The sequence below is a fragment of the Nicotiana sylvestris genome, chromosome 10, assembly GCF_000393655.2.
Source record: "Nicotiana sylvestris chromosome 10, ASM39365v2, whole genome shotgun sequence".
NCBI lineage: Eukaryota > Viridiplantae > Streptophyta > Magnoliopsida > Solanales > Solanaceae > Nicotiana > Nicotiana sylvestris.
Window position 1 is genome coordinate 69,100,320 of NC_091066.1, and position 12,097 is coordinate 69,112,416.

General features: G+C 45.6%; 1 long non-coding RNA gene across 1 annotated transcript; it reads right to left on the reverse strand.

The window, feature by feature from the left end:
* Window positions 1-480: 480 nt before the first annotated feature.
* Window positions 481-1,650, reverse strand: LOC104237600 (uncharacterized). The gene is made up of 2 exons (XR_011403258.1): window positions 1,320-1,650; window positions 481-794 (listed from the first exon to the last, which is right to left on the reverse strand). It is a non-coding gene; the product is annotated as an uncharacterized lncRNA (long non-coding RNA).
* Between the last annotated feature and the right edge of the window lie 10,447 nt (window positions 1,651-12,097).

Consider the following 12,097-nt stretch of genomic DNA (forward strand, 5'->3'; position numbering starts at 1 on the left):
AAGAAGCCATGGACTAACATTAATAGAATTTCCTCGGATTGAAATTAATAGAACTTCCTTGGACTTCTAATAGTGTAGGATTACTGGATTTTTTCTTGTTGGAGTAATTCAGTGAAATGAAACGATGGAGTTAGATGGAAGAGAACATGAGGGGTTCGTTGGTCATGGGATTGGAGGGGAAAACAAAAGAAAAAAGAAATATAAAAACAATTAAGTTGGACCATAGTATCAACTTTATTAAATCTAAACCGGTGACATAAAGCTGCAGACACAAATTTTTCACCTCTTCACACGCTCCTTTTACGTGTAATATATTTGGTCAGAAGTAGTGTGTATCTGACACAGTCTTGAAAGGTTGAGTATGTACCAGGAATTTCGCTCATAGTTTAAGAGGTAACTTTTGTATTTTGCCTATCAAGAACCCTCGTACATATGCATGTTACTGAAGAAAGGCAATGAATCAGAAGGCTCCCAAATAGATGTTTCAATTGATCCAACATAACATATATCGATCTACAAAATCCATAAACAACACAATGAGATCTTAGTAAAACTAAACTAACTAAAACCTATAATTTTTCTCACTGCAGAGTCAATTATTCGAAAACTAAATGACCTCAATTGCATTTTTCAGTGGCTGGTTTCAACGGATGAGAATTCCCCGTGCGAGCAGAAGACTTCGAAGCATCTTACAGCGGCTCCCACGGTCCACTGTCATCTTCAGTGGTCGTGGTAGCAGCGGATCTAGACTTCACAGCATCCAACATACGCTTGCTAATATCCTTGCAGTATACCTAAAGCAGATACATATCACAATTTAGGTGCAAAGATGGGAATCAGGTTTGATATCAAGTAAATAGACAATATTAATAGATTATTAAATATTTATAGATATTTCGTGAATTTCGTGATACATATAGTGCGTCTGGACAAAGGATACCACGTTTATGTGAGATGTAGTACATTACACTCTCTTTGCCAAAAGAAAAGCTTTTCAAACCTGTGGTCTAAAGCAAATCATAGATATTTTCGTGACTATAAATCATCTCATTTAGTAACGTTGCCAGAATTTTTACTAAGGGGAGTTAAAAATTTAAAGAAGTAAATACATTGAAAAAGCTAAGAGGATTTCATACATAGAATGTATACATAAAAAAAATGGACCTACCTAAATAGTGTAATTTTTCGACAAAGAGGTGCCAATAGACATGGAAAGTTAAAAATGATTAAGAAGTAAATGGTATCACATAATTGGAACATAGCGTCTTTTTGCATATATGTACAATGATTCAAGTTGAAAGTAATGAGTTGAGTTGAACCCGAACGATTTCGATTTCATCATCGTCAGAGGAGGCAGAGGATCCAGCAAAGGTAAAGGCCTCTTCCTCGACGCGCCTGGCGATATCTGACGCCTCTTCTTTTGTGAGAGTGCCGTAATGTTTGGAGAAAATGGAAGGGGAAGAGTGAGCCTCGATGAGACGCTGAACGACGGCGTCACGGATGCGCTGTGTTAGGGGCCAAATGCTGAAATATTTTATTTTCTGGGTATCTAATTGGGTATGTGGAGTTTCTCCGATTTCAGCCATTGATGCGGAAGGAGAGGTTTGGGGATTTTAGGTTCTGTTCGGTTGTTCTTCTGGTTGCTGCTATAACCAATTTTGATGCGCAACGCAACTATATTATGGGTCAATTTGAAAGAGGGATGATACAAAAAGAGAGATTGACGCGAATTATTAATGGGTAATGAAGTCAGAAATTAAATGCACTCTACCGATATTTCAAGGAAACAATACTTTCCCAATTTATTTTAGCTTATATTTTTTAAATAAATTTTTTGCATTAAGAAGATTTGTATTAGAAATGGATTTCGGCATTGAGTTGCGATCTCAATATCACAAGGAGATTTGAAACCAAAAAAAAATAAATCACACGTGAGATTTGAACTTGTATAGGAATCTCTTATATGAGGAGAAAGGGGAAATTTTTATAATTACATATGAAATCATAAAATATTTCATAACCTACAACTATTAAATAAATAACATATTCTACGATATAACCATAAATAAAGAAGATATCTTCCAAGTGTGGTACCTTCCCGATAAATAAGGAAATTGACTATGATCATATTTAATTCTCCCTAAAACTCCTCCATTTCGTTAAACGGTGATTATGAACCAAGCATCCTTCCTTGGCACTCCATTTTGGTATGTTTTCGTTCTTTCAGATTCCTTCTTTACCTTGGATAATTTTTTCCAACAAAATTAGATCTATGATTCTATTCCATTGGAAGTAAAAAAACAAAAAAGGCAACATAATGTATCATACTTTTTTGTAAGGTAAAAGAAAAATGTAACATTTGGGTCATACGGAATATCAATAAGCTGCTACAGACCAAAAACTTAATCGACTTATTCCATTTTTGTATGTGCTCTAATAAATAATAGTTAATATACCAATTGATCTGGTTGAGCAGCACATGTATATAAAATACTGTATAGATGCAAAATATATTACTTATATAGACTTACTAGGAAAGTTTAAAAATTAAGTATATGTATATATATAGTATACTGCATATATGTTAAAAATATATGGAATATATATTCATCGATACTAAATATATAATAATTAATATATTGTTTACCGTGAAAATGGTAACAACAATTAGATTTGTAAATAGATTCTAAAAATACGTAATCTATTCCCGAGCTAGTTGTTAGAGCAGTTGATGCTAATAATATAGAGTTTAGAGATTAAATACGAGCTAAAACGAGATAATAATCGAACCGAAGAACCTGCTGCCCGAATATAGGTCTGGTCGATGAGGGACCTCGGGGTCTACGTCAGGGTCGAGCTCGAGCTATCGGGGATAGTCGGGGTGAGATAACAGTTGAAGATATAATTAAACAAGGCTCTTTATGGCCACTATTAAGGTATATGATGAAGAACAAGTAAAAAGGCGATGGATATTGAGGTGGCCTCGGACCAGTGAGAACGAACAAGCTTAGAAAGAAAAGAGAGAGAGAGAGATATTATTGCACTTGTGGAGAAAATGGAGTAACATCAGTCCCTTACAAAGTGGCATGGATCCCCCTTATATAGGAGAGGGAATACCATATAGTACACAGTGTATTGAATGAAAGGACACGGGGATGGGACAGCTAGGCATGATACTAGTGCCTATTGACTCTAGCCGCTTGCCTCGGGAGTCCCCCGTCTTCGTAACCTTTGCTGGGTCGCGGACAGATTCCTTACCCTCAGAGTCTCTACAGGGTCGCGGACGATCCTCGAGAGAGGGAGCTCGATCGTAATCCCACAACCTCGAGATGCTGATATGACTTTCCGAATGTACCTTAATGGCGGGAAATAGATCCCCCTGATTTCACCGCATACAGATAGTCCCCGCGTTTCTTAGAATGAAGTAATAGGAAACGATATTGAATCGTCGTTTCGAGATCATTATTGCCATGACGTCAACCGTCTAAGATCATTTAATGCCATGCCCCAGAGAACCGTGCAGGGCTGCCGTCAGATGCGGTAATCGAGAAATCTACGAACTGTCGTAGGCTCGTCTCTTCTACTTCCCCAACGATTTCTATAAATACACCGGTTGCTGAGGGAGAAAACAAATTGGTTCCCACTTTAGAATAATGGACTCCTCCTGATATTGACACGTCGAAGGATTTCGACATCGAGATTCCCTCGTCTACGCCGGGTCGGTGTGAGCATGTGTCTCGATATGTTAGCGTCGTGACCGATATTAGCAAAGTGAGGGCAGACTGCCGATGGAGCGAGGCAGTGGAGGTAGAGATTCCCGGCCCCAACGATAGCATCACCGACTTCAAGGCGGGCTTCCTTCACATATATACTTACCTATTCACCCTGGGCCCAGATAAATCCGTCGAATCTCCTCCCTTGGAAACCGACCCGGTTATTCTTGACTTCTGCGCCCGATATCAGGTGACCTTCGGTCAGATCTACCCATCCTTTTGGAGGATAGCGTTAATGCTTAGGCATTTCACCGAAGGGGTTAAAGGTGAAGTTTTCACCCTTAACCATTTGATCAGACGGTACCGCCCTCGGCTGTATCGAGGCTTAATCGAGCTCCGCCACCGATCCAAAAAATCTTTTTTCACGAGCGTTGATGAGTGAAAGGACCGAGGATGGATAAGCAGGTTTATCAGAGTGAGGATCGAGGACATCATCCCGGCCCGGATGATGCCCTTTCCGGAGCAGTGGAACGCTCGACGTAAGCAAATTTCCTTTTAACCACTTCTCGATTACTCTTTCATACGTCGTAATAACCTCTTTGTGTTTTCTGCAGCCGCTGCTTGGCATTCAAAGGTGGTCCCAAAGTTGTCGGGATGGATCAGGCATCTGGAAGTTCCCATACCGCGTTCGGTCTTGGACCATCATGGCTAAGGAGCGTTGGGTGGCCAAGAATCACGGTGAGGTTCCTTTACCGCCTGTGCTTCACATTTTGTATTTCCTTTCGAGCCCTTAGCGAAAATGTATCGCGATTATTGTGCTGGTGCAGGCCTTGGTGAGAATATGTAGATGAGGCTGCCCCCTAACGGTGAAGCAGAGGCCTTGGAGCCTGATATGAACAAGAAAAAAAAGAGCAGGGTAGCTGTTGCCCAACCTGATAGGACTGCTGCTCTAACTTTCGGATCAAATCCTGACGTCGAGGGGGAAGATGATGATGGAAGTTTGTTGAGGAGGAGAACAAGGTTTAGTGCGAGAGATTTACAGGCGCCCCCGATCAGAGGCTGCTGAATCCGGGACGGCTGGCTCCGGCCGGGCTGGTGAGCAGAAGGTCCTTGAAGAGGACGCTGATGCAGATTCTGCTAGGAGGACGGTTGGTGTTGATCCTGAGGGACCAGAGCTCGGGGCCTTCCAGGAAAGTGGGTTGCTATTTGGAGAAATCGGCGAACCAAAAGACCTCATTTCGAGCTTTCCGGTTTCATCAGGGGAGCTGAGGGATGCCGAAAGGATGGTCGGCGTCACAGCCGGGACCCCTCCAAAAGGGAGAGATTTTATTGCCAACATTTTTGACGGCGTAATCGACAGGGCCGATCTCGATATTTCCGGTGCCGTTAAAGCGGCAGAGAAGTCTATGCAACAGGTGATAGTTTTCCCTTGCATATTCCTTTTCATTTTCGGGCGTTATTCGCCGTCTTTCTTAACTTTCTCATTGTGCCGCAGTGTAAGGAGATATATGATCATGCCATTCTTCGGCTCCGAGGGGAACTTTTTTGCCACGAGAAGGAGCGTAATAACGTTGCTTCCAAGCTGCAGGACTCGGAGGCTCGTTGTGCCCAGGGGGGCAGAGAGTTGGGAGAACTTCGGACTACTTTAGAGGCGGCACTCCAAGAGAAGGCTTCTCTTGCTGCTTAGGTACTCTGCCTCGCTCATGCCCGTCCTTTTACCTCGTATGCACTCATGTTATGGATTCATGTATTCATCGACTTGCCCTTCTTCGTAGGTCGAACAGAGTAACTCGTGGATTATCTAGTTGAAAGCGGAGGTCTCTGGGATGAAAGAGCAAAATGAGACTGTGGCCGGGGAATTGACGACATCCCGGGATCTTCTTAGGGATGCTCGCAGGGAGATTGTTACTTTGATCGCGGCTAAGTTTGAGGCCAAACGAGATGATGCCACTTATAAGGAGGATGCGACCATGGCGCATACAATGGTTCGCGACATATCCATGGCAGCTGAACAAAGACTAATTCGACCTGTCGAGTACGCCAAGGCGGAGGCGAAGAGGGAGACCCTGGAAGAACTTGAGGCTAGAGGCTTCGAGCTGTCTGACGATCTGGAGGAGGCTCGTGCGGTGGAAGGAAGATTTTCGCTCTTGATTGCCCCTGATAGGGGTGAAGATGATAGTGGCGAGGAGTAGTCTCTGAGCCTTTTTTGTATGCCTTTCTTTTTGCTTCAAGTGTCCCCTCCCTAGGAAACAAATAGTGTAAAGACATTTTCTCTCTTTTACCAATGTATAAAAAGGAGCTTTTATCTTGTCAGCCCTTCTCCTTGCTTCTTTGTTTTTGTGTTTCGGTGCCGGTTCTTTGGGGCCTTTTCGTGGGACAGACCGGGGGCCCCGAAACTAGCCACGTCCCGAGGTGGGATCGATAGTTCCTCCCAAACCAATATTTATGACGTCAGGGATCTCCCGAGGTCCTTCGGTTTTATGAGTTATGTGGGAGCCTGGAATTATTCTGCCAGTGCACTCCCCAAGGAGAAGGTGACGTTAATGCAGCCAGAATTAATTGGCCCCCTTGGGCAAATGAGCAGTTGTTGCTTAGCCTCTATATATTTGCTTATCCACCCTTCAAGCAGCAATTTTGCAGCTTTTTGATAAGCCCATCTGCTCTGCAGACCTTGGCGCTTTGTGTGAGTCCTTCCGTTTCCATGCTTCAGAGAGTTTTTGCCTGGATCCTCATCTTCTTCCCCTTATTCTGCTGTAATCATGGTCACTGCTTTGACGGTGATCCTTGGATGGAGGGGAGTCCCTGCTGTGCTCCGCCCTTGGTTGGTACCAGCGGCTCACCCCCGATATCGGGAGAGCGAGATTCGGGTCGCCTCACCTTGAAGAAGCCTGTCACACCGGGGAGACCTCCAAATGTTCTAGGACATCGAGAGCATGTGTCGAGGATTATTTCATCGGTGAGGGAGGAAAACCTCGAGATGATCAGAAAAGAATGCAGATGGGGGGAAGGCGTGATTTTGCGAGCACCTTCCCCCGAGGAGAGTATCATGACGTACGTTGAGGGGTTCTTGAGTGTGTATATTCACGTTCTTGCGTCAGGTTCCCCTGGCCGGGTCGTGTTTGATTTCTGCAGGAGATACCAAGTAACGTTGGCACAGGTTCATCCTTTTATTTGGAGAATAATGCAGTCAATGAGGTATTTTACTGACAAGGCCTAGATAGAATTCACCCTCAGCCACCTCATGAGGTTGTATCGGCCATTGTGCTATCGGGTCCTGATTGCTCTTCAGTGTAGATCTACCCAAGGTCCTGTGATTGGCGGCGAGAAGGATGAGGACCGCGGGTGGATGAATCGGTTTGTTTGAATCCGGACAACTGATGTTATCCCCGGAGAATTTTTTCCGTTCCCTGAGAGATGGAACCTCACAGGTAAGTGCTTCGTTTGAGCTGTCTTTTAAATCAACATGGGGTTGGCCCCATAATGGCATCTTCTTATTCTTTGTTTATAGCAACTCATTGGTTGCCCGACGAGATCCTTGATTTAGCTGAATGGTCTCGTAAGCTAGCAGCTTGTTCAGCCTATGATAGGCTCCGATGGCGAGATTTATCAAAAGGGAGATGGGAGACGAAGCATCATGGTAGGTGTCTGGCGTGTTGCCCCCCCTAAGGGGTGGCTTCCTTCTTGCTGGCTCATTTGATTTATCTGCTACAGGTACCGGGAGTCTTTTCGAAGCGAGGTCGAGTCCCCCGAGCGAGGAGGAGAGATTTTTGGCCAAGGGTCAAGGAACACTGGAAAAAGAAAGGATGCATCGAGGTGTGAGAAGGCCTGTGGTAAGGCGCCTCTTCGCAGCGGTTAAGGGAAAATGATTCGGCCGATCGGCAATCTTCCGGGGTCAGTGCATCGTCGGACGTTGCTTCAGCATTCGGCGAGGCTCAGCGCTTTGGCCTTATGGTGAGTTTCTGCCGCTGTAAGAATGTTCTGGCCCAGTGCTCCTCTCTTTTCTTTTTGTTTACCTGGCTTCCTTTCTCAGGCTTTTGACAGGTCCAAGGCCGAACTGCTTCGTTGCGGGACCCCATTTCGGGATGCTCGAGATAGGGAGAAATCCCTCAGGCTTCTTTTTGCGGCAATGGAAAGCGAGCTCGTCTCTTTACAGCATGAGGTGGATCGGAGTCGGGCCCGGGAGGCCCTATTGGAGAAACAGGTATCCTGCATCTCGCATTGGCCTGTGTTCCCTTTATGTCTAGCCATTTTGACGTGTTGCTATTTCAGTTGAAGGACAAGGCAGATGAGCTGGAATAACTCTGGGGCGAGGTTGGGAAAGCTAAACGTGAATTCATCGAGCTACAGGCGCATGTGAATGCCCACTTTGAGGCCAAAGAGAGGACTCAGGTCGGGGCTTCCGCTCTCGAGGCGCAAATTCAGGCTGCCCATGCAAATGATTCTGCTCGGGCGAAGATGATTGTGAAACTCTCATCCGAGCTTTCAAGGGCAAAAATCGAGGTGGTGAATGTCCGGGCCGAGGTTGTGATGAATAATACCAGGGCGGGACAGAAAATGGCGGCTTATTCGAGGAGCGTTGCCGCTACTAAAGCTGAGTTGCAGAAGACCCTCGATCGTGCCAACAACAGCAAGGAGTACGTGAGGTGCAGATCCCGAAAGGAAATCCTTTAGGAGATTCACGCCAGGGGCTTTGATCTCTCGGGGGAGATCGAGCAAGCCAAATGAGAGGAGTACGATGCCAAGTTCTTACTGTTCGATGTTGAGGACGATGAGGAGGAGACCGTCAGGTTATAACTTCCGAAAAAAGCAGAATGATCATTCCCTGCCTTCTTTGTTATGTATATATAGCTTTCATTATACGACGTAGGCTAAGGTTGCACTTCGTCGTCAATATGTAGCAATAAGAGGGGAGACCCCGAAACTTGTATTTTCTGTATTTCTGCTCATTGGAGTTTCAAATTGGGTCGATTTGATCTCGAATTTGCCTTTAGGCTTCCACGTTTTAACCGTCTTAGTGTTCAGTCTTCGAGTCAGGGCCCGACTCGAGCTTAATTTACCCTCGAGTTTTGCGTTTGTCTATGCTAGCGATGGTGGCATTTATGCCATGCCCTTAGGCATATTGTAGTTTAGCCATTTCGGGTCCAGTCTCCTAGTCGCGTTGCGATTCGAGCTTCAATTGACCCTCAAGTTCTTTCCTGCCTGCATGAGCGGATGGCGATGGCCTTTTGTGCTTCAGGTCAAAGTGACCTACATGTATGTGGCCCAGAGGCTCACTCGGTCGGTTGACAGTGGCATTTATACCGTGCCCTTAGGCATGTTGCAGTTTAACTATTTCGGGTCCACTCTCCGAGTCGCGTTGCGATTCGAGCTTTAATTGACCCTTAAGTTGTCAATTTTTTAGCTGGCGATAATGGCTCTTACACTGTTTTGGTCGTTGAGGCCTTTTAGTATGTGGCCCGGAGGCTTGCTTAGTTAACTATTTTGGATTAGGTCTCCGAATCGGGTTACGATTCGAGCTCATTTTAATCCTCAAGTTGTCAAATTTTTGCTGGCGACAATGGCTCTTATGCTGTTTGGTCTAGAGACTTTTTAATATGTGGCCTGGAGGCTTGCTTAGCTGGCAACAATGGCTCCTACGCTGTTTTTGTCTGTGGGCTTTTTGTAAGCTTTGTTTTCCTCTCGTTAAGGTCTTTTGAATGATTTTTGCCTGACTCGTCATCGGTTCTGGAAGAACCTCGATTTCAAGTCGTTGTCGGCGATGTTTCGAGCACTTCAGAAGGTTCATAGCTCATGAGTAGGTCGAAGTCTTGTGATTTGGAGCGGACATGGTCGAAGCTCATTTTTTTCCTGTTGAGGGAAGCCTGTTGTAACCGGTTCTTTCCGAAGTATATTCGAAGTAGTGGCCTGTGATTTTTGTTTAGCGACGGTTGGGCGTCCCCGAGTCGCGTTAGTATGGCTGTATCAGCCATTTTGACCATAGCCATTTTTGATCCCGAGTGACAGTTTAGGCGTCTACACTGAGGGTATGCCTTTCGGGATTTTTACAAATGCAACGTATGGCCTAAACTTCGGGATTTTCATGCTTCTTGAAGTCTTATAGTTTGTCATGCCTATTGAGGTCTTACAGTTTTTGTAGAATAAATCTAGTTACACCGAGTCTGCCCATTATGGGTCTTACAGTTTTGGGTTTTCCAGCGCATGGCGATTGGCGATGATCGACAGTCTCCGAGTCATCGAATTTGTTTAAGAATGAAGACCGCTTTTTGTGAGATCGGAGTTGCCTTGTAGGGGCTTCATGAGCCCGAAGTTCTGACCCTAGGGTCGTGCGAGTGTTGAATTGCTGACGTTAAGTCTCCGAGTATCTTGGGATGTGTTTGGCCCCTATCAGGGATATACTTAAGATTTCCTTGCTTGGAGAATAAGATGTTGAAAAGATATCCTTCTATTGCTTGGTGTAGGCATACATTGTTTCATCGTCGTGAGTCCGGTCCACACGGGCGCAGCTTCTCGGACCATTCGATCCGGTACATAGTTCTCGATTGGGGTTTAGTCTGTCGTTTCCCGATCTTCCCGAGGGGACGACACCCTTAAAAGTAGATCATCGCTCGTTGTTGGACTATAGTAGAAGGCATGCGATCTCATCGGATCCTCCTCTGGGGTACGTTGCTCCGCTAATAATCTTGCTGACAAGACCCTCTTTGGGGCGGAAGCCTGACTGAAGTCTAGGGGTCTCCGGGTAGATTTAGAACCTTCAAAAATCCTGGCCAGCTATTTGCATACAGGTTAGTGAAAAAGTAACAAGGGAATAAAGCAGTTCTTCCTCACCGCGGGATGCGTAGGCGACGTTTTGAGATTCGGTACGTTCCTACCCTTCCGAGGTGTGAGCCCCGATACAACCATCTGATGTGCCTTATCAGGTTTGGCCGAGGATGTGGTTTGCTTACCCTTTGATCCTTCCGAGGGTAGGGACATTGTGTTGGCTATGCGTCATATGGTGAAGAACTTCCTCTCATTGCATATTGCTTTCTGTCGACCTATTGTAGTTCTGCCCTTTGCGAGGAGTTCCATGATTTTAGCGACACGGGGCCGATGCTGTCTCCGGGTGGTGTGCCGGCGGTTGTCTGAATAAGACGTCCGTGCTTTGCACCTCATCCGATGATACAAAGCTCGACGTCCTAGCCCAAACTCATACGGGCCGTATCAAGAGGATGGTCTTTGTGGCGATTCGCCATTAGGAATTCGCTAGGGATCCGAGATGCGGGAGTAATTTGGTCCGTTAGCTCGGATCGCCCTATTGACTTTGGTTTGACATCGTTGTTGTACATGATTGAACCACCTAAATTTACGAACACATGTTTTATTCGAAATAGATCAAATGAGGGAGAGAGTTACCAATGCGTCAGTGTGATGCAGAGGTGAGGTATCGATGCCTTTTTCCCTGGATGTAAGGGTGTCCTCAGGAGTACTTCCCTGGACCCATTTTTTCCTAACGGCGAACATTTTCACTTTCCATTTCATGAGTCCGCGGAGGGTGTTGCCACTCCTCCACTGTCGTGGTAATAAATTGCGGCTTGTTCACTTTATCTTTCTCGGTTGCCTTCCTTCCTTGGGCCTGGACTCAAACCCGACCGCTCGATGGTACTTGGCGACGATTTTAATTGAGTAGCACAGCTGTCGTCTTTCCGAGATGGGGGTCATTTTTGACCCCATGGTCGCGTGCGCCCTGCGGTTCCCGCGTCAGGTTGTTGTTCTTTTGAAAGGGTCTTGGTCGAACAGGCCTAAGTCGCTTAGCGTCCCTGGTTTCACTTATAGTGATCATGATATTTGGTATAGCAATGTTGAAATCGTACTCTGCTAGGCGGGCTCCTCTGTCGGCTGTGCCTCATCAGATCCGGTTCCACTAAAGGTTCCTCGAGGATGTGGCCCTCGAAATATTTCCCTACCATTGCGAGATAGGTTGCATCTTGCGGCGTTCCTCCCATTCGCGACACATGGATGATACCTCCATCGATTTAGCATCAGTTGCTTTGCTGGGAGCCTGCTTGGGTATACCGGGGCCGTAAAGGTTCCCGGGCAGTTGTCTATGGCCCTGATTCGTGGCCGGTACGGGTGCATTATCGGGATTCAGTGGTAGTGCTCCAGCGACCGGGACAGCCACACCATTTTCCCCGTGTTTCTCAAGGATGTCGTTCTCGACTCCGTTTACCGAGCCGGATATTTTGACCGGAAATCAAAGGATCTTGGACAAGAAAAAGTGTGAAAGATAATGTGCGTTTGTGTAATGAAATTAGCAAGAAACTAATCATTATTATTTTTAGCCCTACGATGGGCGCAAAACTGTTTACCGTGAATATGGTAACAACAATTAAATTGTAAATGTGATT